We start from the raw sequence: 23,257 nt of genomic DNA on the forward strand, positions 1-23,257 counted from the left end.
ACCTGTTTAATCAGGCTTTTAGTCCTTAGTTTTAAATTTTAAAGTTATTTTAATCTATATTTTAATTAGTTTTAATTGGTTTGATGTTTTAATGGTTGTTTGGATAACTTCATGGAGAAGAGGTCTATCAATGGCTACCAGTCGGAGGGCCGTGGGCCACCTCCAGCCTCAAAGGCAGGATGCCTCTGAGTACCAGTTGCAGGGGAGTAATGGCAGGAGAGAGGGCATGCCCTCAACTCCTGCCTGTAGGCTTCTAGCGGCATCTGGTGGGCCACTATGTGAAACAGGATGCTGGACTAGGTGGGCCTTGGGCCTGAACTTCTTATGTTCTTATGTTCTTATGTTGTGTTTTCAATTGTAAACTACCCAGAGATTTGTATATGGGGTGTGTAGACTAGGCTCGAGGACCCTCCCAGAGTCCTCTGCAACATGGAGCTGGTATGGAGAATATATTCCCCACACACACAATTAGAAAAGGGATGCCCCCAAAGCTCTCCTGTTGTGATATCTTTTGTGGACATCTCAATGCCTTCCTGGCATTTCCCTTTATTGTGTGTTCATCCAAAAAGCAGCTCTGCATGGACTGCAAATTGGAGTGTGCGCTGAGCTGCCATTCAAATGCGTGCCCCCCCTGACAATGATAAAGGGGCAAGCTGGGAGGGCATCAGGATTAAACGGAAGGTGTCCTTTCTAATTGCGTGTGTAGGAGATGTATTATCCATACTGGCCCTTGTGAGAGTTCCAGAGTGACATGGAAAGTGCTCCCTAAAGGCATAAAGTGTAAACACCACTGCCTTATATCACATTTTTTGAATGAGTGATAAAATTATGCATCCTTGTGCAGAATTCCGATTCCCCAGCTGATCCACCCCCACCCCGTTCTACAGGATTTAAACGGAGCAATCTTTTGCGAGGATTTTATGTCACTGACAAAATTATGTCCGAGTCAAACACCGACAGCTTTTATTTCCTCTTTGTTCCGCCCCAGAGATCCTTATTTCCTAGCTAGTTTCAAGTATTATATTTCCTTGCTCATGCAAATGTAAATAACACTGAAGTTTCATATATTTTAATTGCCCCAAGGCTGCTGTTTTAATCTGGTGAATCCCATGAGGTGAAATAAAAGTGTTGCCATGGAAACCAGATCCAACAGAGAAGGTATCAGTAGATGATACATGAAGAGATCTTTGTAGGAAGGTAAGGTCTTGTCTGAAGTAAAAACATGATTTATCAATGAAGTTTTACCCTGAACAGTCAAGAACCCTGTTAAGATTCAAGAGAGGCTCTGAAGTACTGTGTGCGAAAGCATTTGGAAGTCCAAAGAAAGGAAATCTGGTACAAACAAAGCTTTGCTGACATGTTTCCCACCCCCCCGCTTCAAACTAATATCCAACAAAAAAACACAAACATAGCTATTTCCTCACTCCATTAGTTGGGGGAACTGGATTAATTTGGGGAACAATCTTCAGAACTGAAAGGAGGATTGATGAGGAGGTTTTGTAAGGGAAGAATAGCAAAACTGTATATATCAAAGTAAGCAGCAGGCCTGACAATTTCTCTTATGAGTATATTTTGCTAATGTGTTTCATGTGGACTTAAATAGACAGATAAACTTTCTTTCTTTCTTTCTTTCTTTCTTTCTTTCTTTCTTTCATTTCTGGGTTTGTTTTTTTAATTACATTTATTTATTACACTCTGCAACCAAAAGCTCTGGGTAGTGCACAGCAAGTAAAATACAAGAACAAACACCATTTAAAACAAACAGGTTAAAACAATATAAAAACAAATTTAAAACAGTTCAGAGCCATTTAAAACCAATTAAAAATACTTTAAAACAATGTAAAAAACTTGGAAGGCCAGGCCAAACAAGTATGTCTTTAGGGCTCTCTTTAATGCAACAACAGGAGAGGAGAGCTGGTCTTGTGGAAGCAAGCATGACTTGTCCCATTAGCTAAGCAGGGTCCGCCCTGATTGCATTTGAATGGGAGACCACATGTGAGCACTGTAAGATATTCCCCTCAGGGGATGGAGCCACTCTGGGAAGAGCAGAAGGTTCCAAGTTCCCTCCCTGGCTTCTCCAAGATAGGGTTGAGAGAGATTCCTGCCTGCAACCTTGGAGAAGCTGCTGCCAGTCTGTGTTGACAATACTGAGCTAGATAGACCAATGGTCTGACTCAGTATATGGCAGCTCCCTATGTTCCTAACAAGCCCAAACTTCGAATATCTGCCAGGTATGCATTCCACAGGCCAGGAGGAGCTACAGAGAAGGCCCGGTTCCAAGTAGCCATCAGACATGCCGGTGGTATTAAAGTCTTTGACCAGTACAGAAGCATGGATGGACTTAAATAGGTTTTGTATATATTGAAATTCAGATATTCCAACACATTCCATAACTACATTCATCAATGCCAACAGATGAAACGATGAAATATTTATGGAGGCTGTCTGTTTCATTAATGCAAAAGAGAATCTTGTTGGGTGCATCTTTTTCTGCAGTTAGATGTCAAAAACAACTTTCATATGCACACATATCTGTTTTGTGTGGATCTACATGGGTGCTCTACGAACGGATCATAGAACAAATAAATCCAGAATTTTCACTCAAGGCACAAATGACCAGGCTCAAACTAGGGATGTGCACGAATCTGTTTGGTGTCCTATTCGCAGAAAGCCGAACAGATTCAGAACCCCCGCATTTCAACCGGGTCAAACGTGGGGGAGGGGGTGGCTTTAAGGACAGGGGAGTGTGCGCTTACACACACCCCATGCTCCCCCCTCTGGCACTCTGTGGATAAATAGGCAGTCGGGGTGGCAGCATACCTCCTTGCTGCCCTGTTGTTGCAACAACTCGAAGTGAGACCGGAAGTGCTCTGCTCGTGTCCGTGTATAGAGGGCAGGCAGGTGCACACTGCATGCATGCACAATGCGTGTGCACATGCTCACACAGCAATTCTGGTCCCACTTCCAGTTGATGCAATAATGAGGAGCCAAGGAGGTACGCTGCTGCCCTAACTGCCTATTTATCCCCCGAGCACCAGAGGGAGAAGTGTGGTGGGGTGTGTGTAAGTGCACCCTTCCCCATCTTAAATCCACCCCCACCCCACCATCGGCTCAAAGAGAGCCGGTTCCGTGCACATCCCTAGCTCAAGCTATCATACTTTGGACACATTGTGTGAAAACCCAGCACCCTTGAGAAATCCATAATACTGGGAAAGGTTGAAGGAAAGAGAAGAGGACGACCAGTAGCAAGGTGGTTGGACTCAATTGTGACAGCAATGAATGCACCACTGAGAGACCTTAAAGGCCAAGCTGAAGAAAGATCATCCTGGAGAAAATCTATCTATATGGTCACTAAGAGTTGATGCCAACTTGATGGCACTTAATCAAACAATGAATCAATATGGCTTTGTGTGTGTGTGTTTAAAAACACTGCATTCAGATGGGTGGAGCCAGTCCCTTAGGTCTTTCCTACCTGACCCGTTGGGAAGAAGAATGATGTGACTAGGTGGGGAAAACTTATGCAATCAACAGTGTCCACATGGTTGTGCAATGTGCACACACCACAGCTCACAAGATATCACAACAGAGAAGGGCTGCCACATGATGCTGTGTGCATATGAAGAGGAACAATTTCTATCCTGGAACTTTCTCTGTCTTTCCAAACAATCAGATTTTTGCAAATAAACCTGCACTTATTCGTCATTTATGGTCTACTCAAATCGACACTTCCCTCAAAGCTGCAATTCTGTGGTGGACAAATAACGTTTTCTGAGTGCTCAAGGCACAATACTTAGGGGATTTCCAACAAACACACTTTTCCACAGATAAGAGCCAACACGATAAGGAAAATTATTCAGTGTAGTCCCATTGAGATTAAGTTCTCTTTTTAAATTTAAAAGGGGCTATTTTTCCTCATTATGTCAACCAATGTATTTTGGGAGTTCTTCATGTTCCTTTTTAAAGGGCCAGTTTCTTTGTCATGTGAGGAGAGACTACTCTCATTTTTGTACTGTCTTATTTATTTACAATTATAAAATTTAAGCACAGGCAAGCACTCAGACAGACAGTATTCGCCTGCAAAACAACCAAAGAAACAATCAGCAAATGCTTGGAGCCTTCAAGCCAGCAGCAAAAAAAACCCAGATCCTTCAGCCAGCTGCAAAAATAAATAGATAGATAGATAGATAGATGTTATGTCTCCTTTCTTGGCCACAGCCACATTTGCACATAATGTGGAACCGTGGGTCCATTGGGTCCACCATGGGTCCACTCCCCATCCCTCCACTCTTTTGTCCTCATTCAGAGGTCAACGAGACTGCAGAGAGGAAGGGGATCTGGCTGTGTGGGCTTCCTTCTTTACTGAAGGATAGCCTGCACAGCCAATCACGCTGGAGTTGAGGGAGGAGCTTCCTCCCTCAACTCCAGTTCCAGGGAATGGAGCCTGCAGTTCCACATTCAGGCATACCACAGGCTGCATCCAACCTCTGGTTGTGGTGATGAAACTCACTACAACCCAAGGGTTAAGATTGGAGTTCCAAATCTAGACCCTCGGTTTCATCGCGATACCAAACCACATTTCCCCACATTCGGATGTAACACCTGCGGAACCTCTGGCCTATTCAATTGCAGTTCTGCGTTGTGTGCAAATGCGGCCAATATTTCAACTCCAAACTCTTTCCCCTCCAGCCAATTGAGCTGATGGACTGTGTCATAGCTGGTACCCATCATCTATAGTAATATTTTGGAATAACAAAAGACAATAATGAGAGGAAGTCAATAGTTAAAGCCTCCCCTGTCCATGGGAAGATAAACTGACACTGGGGCAATTCAGATAAGCTATACAAGGGGCAATCAACAAATTATTCATCACTAATCCCTCCCCCACCCCCAGTCAGGATGAAGAGGAAGTGTGGGCAGAATCTGCAAACAATACACTTTTAACTGAAGTTGTTACTAAGGGACTTGCCCGAATGGGATTTACTTGTGAATAAACATTACAGGAGTATATTGGCAATAGGAAGAAGCAGTGCTGGCTAATATATTAAGAGATTTGTGAAGCCCCTGTTTTAATTTTTGAATTTCAGAGGATGCCTGTGAATACCAGGATGCTGGACTAGATGGGCCTTGGGCTTGATCCAACAGGGCTATTCTTATGTTCTTATGTTATCAAAACTTGGGGAGAAAGAAAGAGCACTCCTATTTCCTTATTCAACGCTTAGAAACCTACCCCTCCCACTACATAGTAATAAAGTGCTCAACTTCAGGGCTGGCAGCCAGTCCTGAACCTTAATCCTTTAGTGCTTTAGTTAGAGCACAGTGGGAAAGCATGGGGGAGGGGATAGTGGCTAACATACAGAACAAGGATGCACCAGTGCAATGAGAACTGCCTCATAGAACTTCCCAGATAACTGCACTGTGGCAGTAGGGAAGCAGCGATTTTTGACGCTCTCTCCTTCCCCAGTAAGCCCTCTGTGCCACCCCAAAATATGTCCCTGAGGTTTTGAGGGTTGCACAGCCTTTAGGAACATGTTTTGGGGTGGCACAGAGGGCTTCCAGGGGAAAGGGAAGTGGTAGGAAATGTCCACTTCCCTGCTGCACCAGTGCAGTTAGCTGGGAAGTTCTGTTAGGCGGCTCTCTTGCTGCACTAGAACATCCTTAAGAACATAAAAATAGCCCTGCTGGATCAGGCTCAAGGCCTATCTAGACCAGCATCCTTTTTCACACAGTGGCCCACTGCCCGATGCCTCTGAGAAGCCGACAGGCAAGAGCGGAGGGCATGCCCTGTCTCCTACTGTTGCTCCCCTGAAACTGGTATTTAGAAGTATCTTGCCCCTGAGGCTGGAGGTGGCCTATAGCCACCAGACTAGCAGCCATTGATAAACCTGTCCTCCATGACTTTATCTAAGCCCCTGTTAAAACCATCCAAGCTAGTGGCCATCACCATATCCTGCGGCAGAGAATTCAATAGATTAATTATGCACTGTGTGAAAAAGAGCTTCCTTTTGTGGGTCCTAAATTTCCTGGCCTTCAATTTCATGGGATGTCCCCTGGTTCTAGCTTTTTGGGAGAGGAAGAAAAATTCTGTCCAGAGGAGAGCTGGTCTTGTGGTTGCAAGCATGACTTGTCCCCTTAGCTAAGCAGGGTGCATCCTGGTTGCATATGAATGGGAGACTATGTTTATAAGCACTGTAAGATATTCCAGTTAAGGAATGGAGCCTCTCTAGGTCCCAAGTTCCCTCCCTGGCAGCATCTCCAAGTTAGGGCTGAGAGAGATTCCTACCTGAAACCTTGTAGAAGCCGCTGCCAGTCTATGAAGACAATACTGAGCTAGATGGACCAATGGTCTGACTCAGTGAGGCTATTCCCATGATCAATGGAAAGCCGGCGAAGTTTCACCCGCTTTCCGTTGATCATGGGAACCACGGCTAGCCTGCCTAAAACACCATCCCCTTAAATGAGGTTAACGGAGCGAGCGCTCCATTAACCTCATTTTGTTTGCCGTGGCGTGCAGTAGATGCACCAGTAGACCCGTGACCAGGAGGCTGCAAGCAGTCTCCCGGGCTTGGGGGTCTCTCCAGGATGCCCTGCGCACTTGCGCAGGGCATCCTGGAACTTCCAGGGGCCAGCCGGCCCCCGATCCCTGCCAGCTCTGTGACGGAGCCAGCAATTGTGTGGGCCACCCAGGGCTCTGGGCAGGATCGTCCGTGGGGAGAGTGGGCTAAGCCCGCTCTCCCCGCAGACTCGACAGGAGCTCTTCTCACGGATCGTGAGAAGAGCTTCACTATATGCCAGTTTAGAACACCTATGTTCTCTACTTCATGCATACTTTTACACACCTCAGTCATGTCTCTCCATAGTCTCCTTGTTTCCAAACTTGCTCTGAGTGTCAGCCTTTCCCCATCTGTCAGCTGGTATCCCTTTCCTTTCTCCTACCTGAAACTCATTCCCTGCTATGAGGAAAACAAGCCTTCTGTTCTTGGCTAGCTGGATCCTTGAACAGGAGCACTCTGGTTTGCCACTGGGGAATACACGGCAACATTTAGTTGCAGGTCACTCCTTTTAAAAGATATACAAGCTATGTTTTGATGTAATTCTATTATTAGATTAAATTCAAACTGGATGCCTGATATAGTTGCTCCCACGTTCAAATATGAATCATCTTGTATAAGAAACAATTTCACAATTATGGCTCATAATGCTATGGATTAGATTTTTTGGAAGAGTCATTTTATCCTGGGCTACTTCCAGGACTGCTTATGTTCCCTAGAGACATGCTATGTTCTTTTTCAAGATAGTCACAAATGTTATTGCTGGCAGGAGAGAGGGTTAGCATTCGGCATATGCAATGACATTTAGCCAAATTCCCCAACAAATAGTAAAGTGCAGCTAGCATGGCACAGCATCCTGCTGAGATGTTATTTGATAACAAAAGCCAATAATGAGGTCACTCGTGCAACCAAAAACTGTGTCCTATCCAGGTTTGGGTGCTGTATGTGTTCCCAATTTTTGGTTGCATTGGAGCAAACAACTAGCTAGGCGGAGGAAGAAATGATAGTGTTGAATCAATAGGAGGAAAAACTACCCAGCTTTTTCCTCCTACCTTGATTCCATACAATCACTCCTCCCTCCTCCTACCTAGTTGTTTGCTTCCACACAACCAAAAATTGGGAACACACATGATTCCCAAACCTGGATAGGACACAGTTTTTGGTTGCATGGGTGACCCCAATAAGGCTATGTACACAAGCAGCCCTACCCAGGTTAGGGAAGCCCTACCCAGGTTAGGGAAGCCCTATCTGAGTAGGGCTGCTCATGTGGATCTAGCCCAATCCTGGTGTTACCTCCCCTGCAAGCCTGGGTTTTATATCCAGACTTTTACCTGGGTTAAACAGCGTGAGTGCACCCTTCACCCCAGGTACGGGGTCATGTGTATGCTTGGGCTGAATGCAGTCAGAGCATACACAGAATCAGGTGTCTGGAGTACCCGACTCTTGGGGTAACCCTCCCAACGCACTGTGCTCATCGCGCAGTGCATTGTGGGATTTCTGGAGGCCAGGATGAGTTACAGCCTGCAGAGATCCGCGTTGCTCCATGCAGCATGAATTGTGCATGAATTGTGTGGGCACATGCCAGCATGCTGAAGACCTGCAAGGATCATCTGGGGAGAAGGTAGGTTCCACCCTGTCTTCCCACCTGCCCGGCCACCTGCCTACGTGGTTGTGAGTAAACCTAAATGTGTCTTTAGTGAAAATAATATAACTGACTGTATACCTGACTACTTCCTCTGCCTCATCCTCCTCTTCCTTTTCCTCAGTTCACACACTCGTTTGAATCTAGGTTTAATGTGAGTTACCAACATTAGCATGGTTGATTGAACCCATGTCAAGGTGGTTTATGGCCAGAGAAGAATTGTGATTCCCACCTTGGTGTGGGTTCACACAATCACACTAATGTCAGTAACCCTCAAATGAATGTGCAAACTAGTCCTCCTCCATCCATCCATCGATAGATAGATAGATAGATAGATAGATAGATAGATAGATAGATAGATAGATAGATAGATAGTGGAGGCTATTCCCACGATCAACAGAAAGCGGGCTAAGGGAGCTTAGCCTGCATTCTGTGGAGCGTGGGAACCACCAGGCTCGTGGGCAAGCCTGATGCTCCCAAGGCAACTAGCCCGCCTAAAACACACTCCCCTTACATGAGGTTAACGGAGCAAGCGCACTCTTAACCTAATTCCGTTCCTTGTGTGCCACTGTGGAACTCAGTGACACATGAGTAGAACCTCGGCCAGGAGGCTGCAAGCAGCCTCCTGGGCTCAGAGGTCTCTCCAGGTTGCCCCACGTACTTGCACGTGGCATCCTGGAACTTCCAGGGGCCATGAGGCCCCCGATCCCTGCAGCCCCCACCAGATCCATGGCAGAGCCATCAGTCATGTGGGCGGCCAATCTGGCTGCCCAGCTATGAGTAGCTGCTCATCTGCGGGGAGAGTGGGCTAAGCCCACTCTCCCCGCAGACCTCTGTCAGGCGCTTCACACGTGTTGTGTGAAGCACCTCGAGGAGTTTGCAGCTTGAGGCTTGTTCAACGCAAGGATCTGGTGGCACTGTGTAATTCTGTGCACTATGAACACATGCACGCGTGCGCGCATACACACATACACACTGCCTACCTACCTACCACTGCAGAATCCCTAGCAGCCCCTCACTTATATGGAAGAAAGCAAAGGAGTGCACTTGTGGACATGCTTTGGATGGAGGTTAAATCTGACTCTCACCCTAGCCATCGAAAATGAAACATTCTTCTACCTGTACAGCCATTCCATGCGTTCCTTTTCTTGGTCTGTTTCTTCTGGAGTGTGATGGAATGTAGGGAACTGACAGGTTTGATGCATCAGTGGTTGGTTTTGTCAGGAACCTGCAGAAGTCCATGGACCAGCAGAGGACCCACTGATGACTGGATATGCTGGGGAGAGGATGAGCCACATCTGCGGATGCCCCCTCTGGAGGATCTGGCTAGCAGCAGGCTTCCTACTGGAGTCCCTCCAGCTGGAAAGTGGGAGATGCCCCCAAGATTCCTAAGATGACACAGGCCACCTGGATGCCCTGTTTCACTATGTGAAGAGCCCCTAGAAGGAGCAGAGCATGACTCTCCTGTGTTCTTTTTATCCTACTAGCTTTGATAAGAAGGTTGACATGGTCAGGGCCAAAAGGAAGGCAAAAGAGTCACACCCTGTTTTCTTTGTTGTTACCAGGGACCCCTCCCACTTGGAATTTGCAGATCACCCCAGTGATTCTTGCATCACCACAGGAGCCATTTCTCATTTCTCACTGGGAGGCATGTTTGGAAGCTTTGCATATTGCTTATTATTTATTTATTTATTTATTTATTTACACAGTCAGACAGGTGTTATTGACTGGTTTGTTTTATCCAAACATCGAGTCCTTCCCAAGGACCTGGGATGGCTGAATTTTATTGTCAATATTGTTGCTGTTGTTATAGATATCGTCGCAGAATATAGGCTGTTCCCAGTAAAGTTGCTTTTTGTAATTGGCTGGTGGTGATTTCTGTGGCCCCTATGATGTTGAAGTGCTCTTCAAGTTGTTTTGGAATTGCACCTAGGGCACCAATTACCACTGGGATTATTTTGGTCTTTTTCTGCCACAGCCTTTCAATTTCAATTTGTAGATCTTTGTATTTGGTGATTTTTTCTATTTCTTTGTCTTCTATTCTGCTATCCCCTTGTATTGCTATGTCGATTATTTTAACTTGTTTTTCTTTCTTCTCGACTACAGTTATATCTAGTGCATTGTGTGGCAGATGTTTGTCTGTTTGTAGTCAGAAGTCCCACAATACTTTTGCATCTTCATTTTCTACAACTTTTTCAATTTTATGGTCCCACCAATGTTTGGCTACAGGTAGCTTGTATTTTTTGCAGATGTTCCCGTGTATCATCCCTGCTGCTTTGCCATGCCTTTGTTTGTAGTCAGTCTGTGTGATCTTTTTACAACAGCTGATTAGGTGGTCCACAGTTTCATCTGCTTCTTTACAAAGGCGGCACTTGCTGTTTGTGGTGGATTTTTTGACTTTTGCTCTTATTGCATTTGTTCTTAGTGCCTGTTCTTGTGCAGCCAATATTAGACCCTCTGTTTCTTTCTTCAAGTTGCCATTCTTAAGCCATTGCCAGGTCTTGGTGATGTTTGATTTTCCACTTATATTGTGCAAATATTGACCATGCAGTGGCTTCTTTTTCCATTTTTCTGCTCGGTTCTTGACTTGTTCTTTCTTGTAGGACTGCTTTGTTTCATTGGTGTTGAATAGTTTCTTGTTATTGACCATTTTAAGTGCATCTTCTTCACTGTCCTTTATATATTTTTCAAGGTCTCTTTATTATTATTTCTTGTTTACACAGTCAGACAGGTGTTATTGACTGGTTTGTTTTATCCAGACATCGAGTCCTTCCCAAGGACCTGGGATGCCAGAATTTTATTGTCAATTGTTATAGATATCATCGCAGAATATAGGCTGTTCCCAGTAAAGCTGCTTTTTGTAATTGGCTGATGGTGATTTCTTTGGCCCCTATGGTGTTGAGGTGCTCTTCAAGGTCTTTTGGAACTTATTATTATATTTTTTTGGTATTTTTAAATATTTTTATTATTATATTATTATATTTTTATTATTATATTTTTATATTATTATATTTTATTATATTTTTGAAACTTATTATTATATTTTTTATTATTGTAGTTATTATTATTATTATTATTTTTGTTTACACAGTCAGATAGGTGTTATTGACTGGTTTGTTTTATCCAGACATTGAGTCCTTCCCAAGGACCTGGGATGATGATGATGATGATGATGATGATGATGATGATTGCTTCTGAATATCTATCTACATGCTGGGAGGGACACACTGAATATCTACGTGCTGGGAGGGACTGACTGGATTTCCTTCCAGGGAAAGGGGCTGATGGCAGTAACATGGTGGGTGGGGGACTGGGAGAGGGGAGCCCTGCCAGTGTATTGCCTGGGTCCCCCCAAACTCTGGAATTGGCCCTGGGAATTGACACGTGCACATCTATGTCTATATAGAACTAGTCACGTGCCACTAGCCTCTTCCTTATCCTTCTGCAGAGGCTGTCATGTAGCTGCTCTGATCCAGACTGCAAGCAACAGCCAGGGTTCAGATATGAAAACATATGAATATGATATCAAATATGATGTGAAAAAAGAAGAGCCAGATATATCCCCAGCTCCAGTACCAAGTGCTGAGCTGCAGGACACAGGCCCTGGCAGCGAAGATGAACAGGGCAATGGAGAACCCTGGGAACCTCAACCCAAACCTCCAGAGGCTATATCCCTTGAACCAGATTCACTCAAGGGGTTGGACCTGGAACCTCTTTCCCTTCTGTGCCCAAACACAAGAAATGCCTCAGGTGAGTGGTGACAGATAGTTGTCAGAATATCCAGGCTCAAGGACTGCCTCTTTAAGGATCCATACTCTGCAGAAGATGGGCAGAGCCTGAGGGAGAGTCCGAGCAAGAGATATAAAAGGGCTCAGCAGGAGCTGTGACTCCATCGGATCAACTTTTTTCCTCGTAGCTCAGCAAGTCCTGCAGACTTGCCTTGCCTTCATGGGTAGGGCAACCATAACAAGACAGTAGCCAATCTTATAGAGAATATATTATACTTCAAATACTGTTAGAGACGACCAAATTTTCAAAATAAATACTCCTAGAAGGGTTGAAATGAAAATTCATTTAAAGATCATATGCCGGCGGTGGTACTACAATTTCATATGAATTCGCAAGATGTTGGGATGACAGGCTCAAGATCTTGGTGGTATTAAACAGAGCAAGCTAATTTTGTGCAGGGTTGTTAAAAAAGAATTGCACAAGTGTCAGAACTATTATGGAGATAAAAAGGGGGAAATGACATTTATGCTAAAAACTGTGTTCTGTAACAATACCAGTAGATGTGTATCAAAACACAAGAGAAAGTTCATAGCAAACATGCAGATAATGGAATATGTTTGTAACCAAGACATGGAAAAATAAAAATGCTTCATCAATAGTAGAACTGAATTTTGAAGAAGGAGAAAGGAGAAAGAAGAAGGAAGAAGTGTCCCTAGAAGAAGAAGAATGATTTTCAACACTTTGCCATGTTATCCTCATATGCAAAATAACAGCACTTTTCCGACTGCATCTTGGGAAAACTAACACAATGTAATTATTTGTGAACAGATGGCAGGTATTTGTTATTAATTGGAACAGGAATAATACTCTGGATGGCATTCATTTACAAATATTACCAGTGTTTTAAATTAAATGTAACCTGATGGAATAGTTAAAATAACAAAAGTTCTACATGAGAAAAGATACATATAGAGAGAAAGAGAGAAGAGGAAATAATACTGGATTAGTTGGAGGAAGGAACAAGGAGAAAAGAAAGAAAATAAGAACAGTTATTTTTGTTATGAGTCAAGAAACATGTTAAATACTTTTTGTTTACTTTTTGTGTTCATTATTATGCTATGTATACTTTAATTGCTATTTGTATCTCTCTCTCTCTCTCTCTCTCTCTCTCTCTCTCTCTCTCTCTCTCTCTCTCTCTCTCTCTCACACACACACACACACACACACACACACACTTATTGCACAGGTGTATCTCTGCTTTGTACATCAGCCACTGCACATGTGAAGTAAAGTTGGGATTGTTTTACCCCAGTGTGCATACATTTATTTACACTGAACCACATTTGCAATTTTGTTGCCCACTCATCCAGTTTGGAGAGATCCTTCTGGAACTCCTCACAATCTGTTTTGTATTTGATCACCCTAAATGATTTGCTGTCATCTTCAGATTTGGCCACCTCCCTGCTTACCCTGATGTCGAGATCATTTATGAATAAACTAAAAAGCATTGGTCCCAGTACAGATCCCTGGGGAACCCCGCTTCTTTCGTCTCTCCATTGTAAACATTATCCATTTATCCCTACCCTGTCTTTTATCCAATTACTAATCCACAATTTTTTCAGTTGTGTACTTTTGATTCAGCCCAAAGGCAAAAATGGTGCCTGGACCGCCCTCACCACTGTTCAGTCACTGCAGAGAGAACAAAGTGTCCTACTAATTGTATTGATAGATTATGACATAGTTGATTCATTTGAAGCAGCAGAGACATAACCTGCCTCTGAAAAACATTGAGATGGACATTGATAATGTAAGAGTCCTTAGATCAATGTTGGCATTTCTGAGGGCTACACATTTATAAATACAGTACTGCAATAGCAGTGCCAAAAGATATCTCTTCCAAATTACAGAAGCAGCTTATTTCTAGCGTAGAACATCACATTTTGCTGAATCAGGAGTAGGGGCCATGAGGCAGAGCAGAAGCCCACTGTCCTGGATTACATGCCACTCTTCATTCCCCTAGCCCTTTATTCCTCAAGCCCTTGCTGAGCTAGCTGATGAATAGTTCATTAAACAGATTTGTTTCTGCTGAGTCAGTAAAGCCCTGTTTAATTGTGACAACAGAAAATAGAACATGATGGCTTTCTTGGCAGTGCCTTTGAGAACTGCACAGTCAGCCGAATCTGGATGGTGGTATGCAATTGTAGCCCATATTGGAATTGGACCCTCTGTGTTGTCCACTTTCATTCCACATTAACTGATCTGCTAAGGCAGAGGTTCTCAAACTTGGGCCTCCCAGATGTTGTTGGACTCCAACTCCCATCATCACCAGCCACAATGGCCTTTGTAGTCCAACATACTTGGGGACCCGAGAACCCCTGGGCTAAGAAATCCTTGAGTATCTTCCCTGTAACTGCTATAGCAGGGCTGCAGAACTTTGGCCCTCTAGCTGTTGTTGGACTACAACTCCCAGCATCCCCAGCCACCATAGCGGATAAGCAGGGATGATGGGAGTTGTAGTCCTTCTGCCACTGGAGGGCCAAAGTTCTGCAGTCCTGACCTAGAGCATGCAGAGGATCTAGGGACATATTCTAGAAAGCACTTTCAATTCATCTGACATGTCATTCTGTATCAACAGAGAGGCAAACTAGATGTGAGAGGGTTGTCATGCATGTGTCTGCCTCGTTCATATATAAAGTGTGGTGGTGAGGGCTTAGGGACAAATTAGACATTACTTTAAGCACATGATTGGGAGTAGCTCACTTGCTTTTTATTCAGTAAATAACAGCTGGATTGGACTCCCTATGGATCAGAACCATGATGTGGGGGGAGGAGGGAGTCAAGACACTTGCCATGGTCTTGATCCAGATGCCTGCCTGCCTGCCTGCCAGCTGCTATTTGCCCTGCAAAAATATGCCAAGGAGTGCCAGTGGAGCGGCCCTGTGTGATCCAAGAGACACACCCTAAGCTTGCTGGCAATGTCACAGAGAATGCTGGGATCCTGGGCCATCTTCCACATGCATTGTAAGGGAATGAATACACAACTGCGCAAGTGCACTCTTGCACAACTGCAAAACATTGCTCAAACTCAGTCGCTTGACTGTCTGCCATTATTTTCAATGGCTCAACTGTGTTTACGCAATTTTTTGTGATTGCACAAGAGTCCAATTGTGCAACGGCATGCACATTCCATTAAAATGCATGCAGAAACTGGCACAGTATATGAGCCTCTGATCTGATGGTTGTTTGCCCACATAATCTCCAACATGCCAAGCACTCCTGGCGTGCTTGCAGGCAGAGAGCACCAAGGTGAGGTAATTTTCAGTTTCTTGTGGCCCACTGAGAAAGCTGGAAAAAGCTGGACAACACTTTCAGAAAAGGGCACCACCCCATGAATTGTCCTGCAGGGCACTTTCCAGTCAAGCTGCTCAACGGCAGCAAAATGCCTCCGTTCAGACAAGTCTCATTGAAAACATAAACAGCATGGGGAGCAGTCTCGCAGCAACTAACAACCTGAAAAAACAACAACTTCCTTATACTGGATATATGACGTCCTAGCTCTATATCGCAGTGATTAAATTTGAGACAAGGCATTGGTAATGTAAACGGCACCCTGCTATCTGCGTAGGGACTGCAGTGTCACAACGCAGGAAGTGTGGAAGCACACTTCCGAGATCCAATGTGACCCCATTTCAGGGTCTAATCTGAAAAGTGCCCAGGAGATTGGCATCTCCATTTTGGCACAGCACATCCTTGAAGACGCTTGAGTCTGGTGTGGAGAGACTGTGCATGTTTGGGCCAATGTACAGGGGAAGCGATCTTTTTAATGTGCGGGCCATCCTTTGTCCAGTGCAGCTGATAAGAACACAGGTTTTGAAAGCCTCAAGTGAGGGGCTGTAACACTGATATCAGCCCAAAGCAATGTAATAAACTGTGAGATGACCAATGAGGCCACAATGCCCTTTTCGGTGTAAATACTGTTATATTTTATGCCCTGTTTTCAGGGGCGTATATAGGGTGAGGCAGGCAGGGCACGTGCCCCGGGCACCACTTGAAGGGGAGCACCATTTTTTAAAATTTAAAAATTTTAAAAATGGCTGCCAAAAACAAAATGGCCACCACGCATGCTCAAATGGCCTCTGTGAGATCCTAGGTCATGCCAGGCCTCACAGAGGCCATTTGAGCTGCACAGCAGCCATTTGTTTTCAGCGGCCATTTTTTAAAAAAAATAATCATTTTTTTTGAAATATTAAAAGATGAATGAGCTTGACTTGTATTTTTCAGCTGATATTACGGTAAGGTTATCTGAAAGATGGGTGTCAGATGTCTGGACAGGGGCGCAATTTCAGTGCTTGCCCTAGGCACTATTTTCCCTAGATACGCCTCTGCCTGTTTTCCAACCAAGATTTCTCCCCAAGCAGTGATTAAAATCAGGAGTCTGCTTTGGGGGCGGGGCATGCACTCATTTGGGAGGGAGGAGGGGAGCTGGAAGGAAATCTCCCTTGCCGTTCATGAGTTTGTCCAGGCAGCGGAAGCTGCTTTAAGGTAAAATGGCAAGGGAACTTCCTCCCCCACCACAACCCTCTCTCCCAGTCCCCGCTTTAAGCCACTGCATTCTGCCACAAGGGCAGTGGAATTTCAAGGGGGGGCTTGCCTCTCATCCCCTGGTACTCCCCGACCCTGCAGGCAGCAGCCACTGTGCGGTTGCTGGTCACTGGCTGCCCAGCCACTGCGGCAGTGCTAAAGTAAAGGGGGGGGCTTTATCCTTGCCACTGACTCCTACCCTCCTCGCTGTGGCGGTGGGGGCGGAAAATCCTTGGCTGAAAAAGAGTTAATCTATGGTCAGCAAAAGGGTTAATCTGCCCCTGGCCACTTGGTAACAGTGCACTTTGCAGAGGCAGGCCTCCTGTTGCTCTGTTGCAGATTCTGATGTGTTGCAGATTTGTAAAGTGGCTGGTTGGAAATGTTACTTTTGCAAATGAGTAGTGGTCCTCACCCTAGTCTTGACTTATACCTTAAGAACATAAGAACTACCCTGCTGGATCAGGCCAATGGCCCATCTAGTCCAGCATCCTGCCTCACCCAGTGGCCAACCAGGTACATCAGAGAAGCCCATGAGTGGGGAAAAGAAGGCAACCTGCCCTCCCGTTGGTGTTCCCTAGCACCAGGTGTTCAGGGGCATGCATGCCCCCTCTGATCCTGATGGAAATGTACAGCTGTCCTCGATAGACCTCTCCTCCATGAATTTGTCTAATTCCCTTTTAAAATCACTTAGATTGGTGGCCATCACGACAGCCATAAGAACATAAGAATAGCCCTGTTGGATCAGACCCAAGGCCTATCCGAACAGCATCATGTTTCACACAGTGGCCCACCAGATGACTCTGAGAAGCCCACAGGCAAGAGGTGAGGGAATGCCCTCTCTCCTGCTGTTACTCCCCTGCAACTGGTATTGAGAGGCATCATGCTCTGAGGCTGGAGGTGGCCCAATGCCACCAGACTAGTAGCCATTGCTAGACCTGTCCACCATGAATTTATTTTATGAATTTATTTTAAAAAGCCACTTTTAAAGCCATTCAAGCTAGTGGCCATCACCACATCCCATGAGAAAGAATTCCATAGTTTAACTACACAATGAGTAATGTGTAAACAATGGGTACATTTACCCATTCACAATAAGAACCTAAGAAGAGATCCATCAAATTAGATCAAATATCCATCCACTCCAGCATCCTGTGTCCCACAGTGGCCAAACAGAAGCCTCTGGGAAGCATGAACAGGACATATAGGCAAACAGTCCACTCCTGCTGTTACTTCTCCGCAGCTGGTATCCAAAGGCACCCTGTCTCTGCATCTGAAAGCTGCATATAGCTATCAAGACTGGTCAATGATAGGCTTTTCCTCCACTGGCGTTTAAACCACACAGGCTTTGGATTCTGACCCAGGAAGGAAGATGAATGTAGACATAACTGCAAGGCTCATCCAGGCCCAACAAGTGTGGTGGATACCTCTGCTGAAAAGGATAGAGAGGCTCATCTTTGTCAAGGGCCACTCTTTATGAACATAATGTCCATTGGGCCACGTCCAGAGAGTCCAGTGGTCCAGCTCAGCATTGAAGGTTTGTCTGCAGTGGCCACCAACTCGTTTGGTGGCTACTCGAGGGCGAGCCTTCTCCATTGCTTCCCCTGGACTTTGGCATGTGCTCCCTGTTGAAATAAGAGCTTCCCCATCTCTGGCAACATTTAAAAAGGCACTGGAGACACATTTATTCACCCAGGCTTTTAATTAGATTTATGGTTTTAAATTTTTCATGTTGGTTTTAAATGATTTTAATGTTTAAATGGTTTTAATGGTTTAATTTAGTTTTTATTTTAATTGTTAATTGATTTTAATAGTTTTTGTTTTGATGTAAACTGCCCTGCGCCATTTTTTGGAGGGGCAGTATATAAATCAAATAAATAAATAAATAAATGTGCATGTCAAGCCGCAGGGAGCAGAGCCACGCACGACCTTTGGTAGAGCGAGTGTTGCACCCAGAAAAGTGGAGGGGCAGCACTGGAGCAGGTAAGGACCGGTTTGGCTGCTTTTTAAGGGAACCACTCCCTGCCCTGCCGACCGGTTTGGCTGCGGGTGCTCAAGCCGGTTCGGCACTTCTCTATGGAGGCACCAAACTGGTTCACACACATCCTTAATTGGAGCACAAGGTCATACACAAGGGTTCTTCAGAACTCTTTAAAACTAGTCCTTAAGCAAGATAGAATGTTGGCTTAGCTCTGAAGAGCTGGTCATGGCTCAAAGGGAGGTTGGAGAAGAGAACAGCTGTGCATGTTCAAATCATGAGGACTAGAGCAGGGACAGCTGACACACCCTGCAACAGGGAGACCAGTACATGGGTTCACTTCACTCACAATTTAATTCAAGACGCAACTGTTTTCCCCTTAGCTTGGATCAATGCTGTAAGTGCAGATGCTTTTCTGGATGGATCATAGACTTCCTGAAATGGATCAGTAAGTGCAGATGCTTTTCTGGATGGATCATAGACTTCCTGAAATGGATCAGGAAATTGGGATAACTAATGAGGAATAATCTGCAGGACAGAAGAAGACACTGGTCATCCCTATACATTTCTGTTGATGGATCCTCTTAGTAACATGTTTGGGAAGCATTGCTCTATACTGCACAGAAGATATTGTGTATAGAGAAACCTATAAGATGCCATGGAGTGCATGTACTAAATAGCTGTGAGTAAAGGAAGTTAAAATGCTTTCCAGGCACATCATTGTATGAAGTACTGTAGGGATGTGTGTGTGTGTGTGTGTGTGTGTGTGTGTGTTTTAAACACTTCTGCACTTTTAAAAAACCCAAAAAACCCCTCTTTTTGTTATTTTGGTCAGGATGAAACATCGTTGAGCCACTTATTTCATTAAATAATTTCCCACTGGGTACTCAGTGTAATTTTCACCTTAAAGTTCTCTCTTCCGTCTCTGCCATTTTGACCCCTGGCATTTCATCAAAGAGAATGTTCTATTGATGCAGCTTAATTAAAAGTGTCCCCTAGTGTGGCTTCATTTCAGCTCCACCGTGTACTTTACCAGGGAAGGCACTTTCCATCCAATTAGCTATTTGCAGGGGGAGCGGTGGTTAAACCCAGTGAAATGAAAAAGCAGAGCAAAAGCTCAGCACATACCTTCCCAATACTCCACGTGTTAAATCAAACCTGCCACTCATCTTTGTCCCCAGCTATCCTTTGGATGAACTGTTTACTCCATTACAGGATTGGAAAAAAACAGTTTTTCTTTCAGTAATGAGGCAATTGAGAATATAGAGCAATATGATAACTCTTAACTGTATCATCAGCTGAAAAAAATCTGTGTGTGTGTGTGTGTGTGTGTGTGTGAGTGTGTGTGTGAGAGAGAGAGAGAGAGAGAGAGAGAGAGAGAGAGAGAGAGAGAGAGAGATTGAGATTTGCACCTGGTTTCTAAACTATGTCCATGCAATATATATTTTTAATCACTACTTGGGCATTCAGGAATTCTGGTCATGGAAGCAGCAGAGGGCATTTATCCAGCCAAAACAAAACATATTTTGGTCCCATTGCCTCTACTAAATGGGCAAGGAACTCCCTTTTAAAGTAGTGGTTCTCTTCTGTTTATCAGAAGGGGAGCAACTGGCCCTATCCATCCCCAGTACAGCATCCCTCCAGTGGCTGCTGCTGGTGTCTGTGAGCCCTTTGGGACAGGGGACTATTTTCTCATTCATTTTGCTGTGTAAATCACTTTGAGAGCCTTTTTCTTAAAGTAGTGTTTACATATTATAAAAAAATAATGATAAGCTTTGATTTATTAAATTTATATTCTGGCAATCCTTCAAGGAGATCCAAAAGTGTCTGAGGCTTTTTCACTTGGAAAATATACCACTGGAATATAATATAATATAATATAATATAATATAATATAATATAATATAATATAATATAAAAGATGGTAAAATGAGGCATGGTGTGGGAAAAACATGGTACAGTACTTATAATTTTAAGACACAGGATCATCCAGTGAAATAGATTGGGGGAAGACTCAGGACAGGCATGGGGAAGTTCTTCACATTATTAATATATGGCAATAGTTCTCAAACTTAGGTCCCCAGATGTTGAGGGGCTACAACTTCCATCATCCTTAGTCACAACAATGGCCCAAGACGGCTGTGGCTGGAGATGATGGGAGTTATAGTGTAACAGCATCTGGGGACCCAAGTTTGAAGACCACTGTAGTATGGAACTTACTGCCAGAAGATGTGCCAATGGCCACTATCTTAGATGTTTTTAAAAGAGGATTAGACACATTCATGGAAGAGAGGTCTGTCAGTGGCCATATGCTACCTCCCGGTTCAAATGCAATAGGCCAATGAATACCAGTTGCAGAGGAGCAACAGCTGGAGAGAGCTATTGGAGAGGAGAGCTAGTCTTGTGGTAGCAAGCATGACTTGTCCCCTTAGCTCAGCAGGGTCTGCCCTGGTTGCATATGAATGGGAGACTAGAAGTGTAAGCACTGGAAGAGATTCCCTTTAGGGGATGGAGCCACTCTGGGAAGAGCAGAAGGTTCCAAGTTCCCTCCCTGGCTTCTCCAAGATAGGGATGGGAAAAATTCCTGACTGCAACCTTGGAGAAGTCACTGCCAGTCTGTGAAGACAATACTGAGCTAGATAGACCAATGGTCTGACTCAGTATATGGCAGTTTCCTATGAGCCTATGACTATATGGTGTGGAAAACTTGGCAAAGAGGCACCTTTTAATATGGTGGTTCTCTTTATTTAGCAGGGGGAGAGTAACTGGCCCTATCCACCCCCAGCACAGTACTTCCAGTGACTGTTGCTGGTGCCTATCTTATGTTTCTTTTAGATTGTGAGCCCTTTGGGGACAAGAATCCGTCCCACTTATTTATTTATTTATTTATTTATTTGTTTGTTTGTTTGTTTATTATCTGTATAAACTGCCCTGAATCATTATTGAAAGGGCGATATAGAAATTGAATTAATAACAACAACAACAACAACATTCAGATATCTATTTAAAAAGCAATGAGCATGTGGAGTACACAGTTAACAATCAATGGCGAGACACTTGGACAGGTTAGCATTAGAAGAGGTATTTTCCAAGGGGACTCACTATCCCCTCTGTTGTTTGTAATCACCATGATTCCACGTTCACAAATACTAAACAAAACAGGCCTTGGATACCAAACATCTAAAACATCAAGTAAAAACAACCATCTGCTGTACATGGACGATCTGAAGTTGTATGGAAAGTCCCAGTCAGAAATCGAATCACTGCTAAACACTGTCTGTATATTCAGTAGCGATATAGCAATGGAGTTTGGACTAGACAAGTGTGCTGCATTAATAATGAACAGAGGAAAAATAACAAAAAAGGAATAGAACTGCCCAATGGAAGCAAAATTAAGAACCTGGAAGAGAGAGAACATTACAAAGAACAAAGAACAACGTAATGACCATCAATCATGCTCTGCACCCCCGCAGTGATGTTGATAGGCTCTACCTCCCTCGCAGCTCAGGTGGAAGAGGAATTCTGCAAGTCCATCAAACAGCAGAGGAGGCGAAAAGAGGCCTTGAAGAATATATCAAGGGCAGTGAAGAAGATGCACTTCAAATGGTCAATAACGAGAAACTATTAAACACCAATGAAACAAAGCAGGCAAACAAGAAAGAACAAGTCAAGAACCGAGCAGAAAAATAAGCCCCTGCATGGTCAATATTTGCACAATATAAGTGGAAGATCAGACATCACCAAGACCTGGCAATGGCTTAAGAATGGAAACTTGAAGAAAGAAACAGAGGGTTTAATACTGGCTGCACAAGAACAGGCACTAAGAACAAGTGCAATAAGAGCAAAAGTAGAAAAATCAGCAACAAACAGCAAGTGTTCTTTGTAAAGAAGCATATGCAACTGCGGACCACCTAATCAGCTGTTGTAAAAAGATCACACAGACTGACTACAAACAAAGGCATGACAAGGTAGCAGGGATGATACACTGCAACATCTGCAAAAAATACAAGCTACCTGTAGCCAAAAAATGGTGGGACCATAACATTGAAAAAGTTGTAGAAAACGAAGATGCAAAAATATTATGGGACTTCTGACTACACACAGACAAACATCTGCCACACAATACACCAGATATAACTGTAGTTGAGAAGCAAGAAAAACAAGTTAAAATAATTGACATAGAAATACCAGGGGATAGCAGAATAGAAGAAAAAGCAGAATAGCAGAATAGAAGAAAAAAATCACAAAACACAAAGATCTACAAATTGAAATTGAAAGGCTGTGGCAGAAAAAGACCAAAATAATCCCAGTAGTAATTGGTGCCCTAGGTGCAATTCTAAAGGACCTTGAAGAGCACCTCAACACCATAGGGGCCACAGAAATCACCACCAGCCAATTACAAAAAGCCACTTTACTGGAAGCAGCCTATATTCTTTGACGATATCTATAATAACAACAAGAACAGTATCGATAATAAAATTCAGCCATCCCAGGTCCTTGGGAAGGACTCGATGTCTGAATAAAACAAACCAGTCAATAACACCTGCCTGACTGTGTAAATTAGAAATAATATATGTCCTACTCATGTGTTCCCATAGGTATCTGGCTGAACACTGTGGGAAGCTAGATGCTAAAGTAGATAGACCTTAGGCCTGCTCTAGGAGGGCTCTTCAGGTCAGTGTGAATATCACTTCATCCTTACCATGAATTGGTGAGTCAGATTTCACCAAGAGAGGGGCTTAGTCAAGGTGAGCTTCATGGCTGAACAGAGCTTTGAACCCA

The sequence above is a fragment of the Hemicordylus capensis genome, chromosome 3 (genome assembly GCF_027244095.1).
Source record: "Hemicordylus capensis ecotype Gifberg chromosome 3, rHemCap1.1.pri, whole genome shotgun sequence".
NCBI lineage: Eukaryota > Metazoa > Chordata > Lepidosauria > Squamata > Cordylidae > Hemicordylus > Hemicordylus capensis.